This window comes from Arachis stenosperma, chromosome 3 (genome assembly GCF_014773155.1).
Source record: "Arachis stenosperma cultivar V10309 chromosome 3, arast.V10309.gnm1.PFL2, whole genome shotgun sequence".
Classification (NCBI taxonomy): domain Eukaryota; kingdom Viridiplantae; phylum Streptophyta; class Magnoliopsida; order Fabales; family Fabaceae; genus Arachis; species Arachis stenosperma.
The window spans coordinates 116,763,629-116,766,191 of NC_080379.1; the positions used below are offsets into that span (position 1 = coordinate 116,763,629).

The 2,563-nt window shown below is 40.5% G+C and overlaps 1 non-coding gene across 1 annotated transcript; it reads left to right on the forward strand.

Moving 5' to 3' along the window:
- The first annotated feature begins 1,510 nt into the window (after positions 1-1,510).
- LOC130970997 (small nucleolar RNA R71) lies at positions 1,511-1,618 on the forward strand. Its single transcript, XR_009082237.1, has one exon. It is a non-coding gene; the product is annotated as a small nucleolar RNA R71 (small nucleolar RNA).
- Positions 1,619-2,563: the final 945 nt, after the last annotated feature.

Here is a 2,563-nt window from a genome sequence, read left to right on the forward strand (position 1 = left end):
TGACAGAGGGGTATCCTTGAGCCTTAAACACAAAGGATTCTTCATTCACTTGAATGATCAGTTCACCTCTATCAACATCAATCACAGCCTTTGCTGTGGCTAGGAAGGGTCTGCCAAGGATGATAGATTCATCCATGCATTTCCCAGTCTCTAGGACTATGAAATCAGTAGGGATGTAATGGTCTTCAATCTTCACCAAAACATCCTCTACAAGTCCATAAGCTTGTTTTCTTGAGTTGTCTGCCATCTCTAGTGAGATTCTTGCAGCTTGTACCTCAAAGATCCCTAGTTTCTCCATTACAGAGAGAGGCATGAGGTTTACACTTGACCCTAAGTCACACAGAGCCTTCTTGAAGGTCATGGTGCCTATGGTACAAGGTATGGAAAACTTTCCAGGGTCTTGTCTCTTTTGAGGTAGTTTCTGCCCAGACAAGTCATCCAGTTCTTTGGTGAGCAAAGGAGGTTCATCCTCCCAAGTCTCATTTCCAAATAACTTGTCATTTAGCTTCATGATTGCTCTAAGGTATTTAGCAACTTGCTCTTCAGTGACATACTCATCCTCTTCAGAGGAAGAATACTCATCAGCGCTCATGAAAGGCAGAAGTAAGTCCAATGGAATCTCTATGGTCTCATTTTGAGCCTCAAATTCCCATGGTTCCTCATTAGGGAACTCATTGGAGGCCAGTGCACGCCCATTGAGGTCTTCCTCAGTTGCGTTCACTTCCTCTCCTTCCTCTCCAAATTCGGCCATGTTTATGGCCTTGCACTCTCCTTTTGGATTTTCTTCTGTGTTGCTTGGGAGAGTACTTGGAGGGAGTTCAGTAACTTTCTTGCTCAGCTGTCCCACTTGTGCCTCCAAATTCCTAATGGAGGACCTTGTTTCAGTCATGAAACTTTGAGTGGTCTTGATTAGATCAGAGACCATGGTTGCTAAGTCAGAGGGGTTCTGCTTAGAATTCTCTGTCTGTTGCTGAGAAGATGATGGAAAAGGCTTGCCATTGCTAAACCTGTTTCTTCCACCATTATTGTTGTTGAAACCTTGTTGAGGTATCTCTTGATTCTTCCATGAGAAATTTGGGTGATTTCCCCATGAAGAATTATAGGTGTTTCCATAGGGTTCTCCTAGGTAATTCACCTCTTCCATTGAAGGGTTCTCAGGATCATAGGCTTCTTCTTCAGATGAAGCATCCTTAGTACTGCTTGGTGCATTTTGCATTCCAGACAGACTTTGAGAAATCAAATTGACTTGTTGAGTCAATATCTTATTCTGAGCCAAAATGGCATTCAGAGTATCAATCTCAAGAACTCCTTTCTTCTGACTTGTCCCATTGTTCACAGGATTCCTTTCAGAAGTGTACATGAATTGGTTATTTGCAACCATTTCAATTAGCTCTTGAGCTTCTGTAGGCGTCTTCTTCAGATGAAGAGATCCTCCAGCAGAGCTATCCAAAGACATCTTGGATAGTTCAGACAGACCATCATAGAAAATACCTATGATGCTCCATTCAGAAAGCATGTCAGAAGGACATTTTCTGATTAATTGTTTGTATCTTTCCCAAGCTTCATAGAGGGATTCTCCATCCTTCTGTCTGAAGGTTTTGACTTCCACTTTAAGCTTACTCAATTTTTGAGGTGGAAAGAACTTTGCCAAGAAGGCATTGACTAGCTTTTCCCAAGAGTCCAGGCTTTCTTTAGGTTGTGAGTCCAACCATGTCCTAGCTCTGTCTCTTACAGCAAAAGGGAATAGCATAAGTCTGTAGACCTCAGGGTCAACCCCATTAGTCTTGACAGTGTCACAGATTTGCAAGAATTCAGCTAAGAACTGATGAGGATCTTCCAATGGAAGTCCATGGAACTTGCAATTCTGTTGCATTAGAGAAACTAATTGAGGCTTAAGCTCAAAGTTGTTTGCTCCAATGGCAGGGATAGAGATGCTTCTCCCATAGAAGTCGGGAGTAGGTGCAGTAAAGTCACCCAGCACCTTCCTTGCATTGTTGTTGTTTTCGGCTGCCATGTGTTCTTCTTCTTTGAAGAATTCGGTTAGGTCCTCTACAGAGAGTTGTGCCTTAGCTTCTCTTAGCTTTCGCTTCAAGGTCCTCTCAGGTTCAGGGTCAGCTTCAACAAGAATGCCTTTGTCTCTGCTCCTGCTCATATGAAAGAGAAGAGAACAAGAAAAGATGGAATCCTCTATGTCATAGTATAGAGATTCCTTGAGGTGTCAGAGGAAAAGAAAATTAGAAGGAACAGGTAGAAGAATTCGAACTTTAGTCAAATAGAGTTCAAATTGTGCATTGAGAAGGAGTGATACTCCATAAATAAAAGGATGTGGGAAGAGAGGAAGAAATTTTCGAAAATCAAGTGAAATATTTTGAAAACATTTTTGAAAAACTCTAATTGATTTTCGAAAATCAAGAGTGAGAGAGAGATCAAGTAATTTTTGAAAAATATTTTGAAATTAGAAATTAAAAAGATATGATTTAAAAACTGTTTTGAAAAAGATGTGATTAAAAAGATATGATTGAAAAGTTATGGGTTTAAAAAGATATAATTGAAGAGATATGAT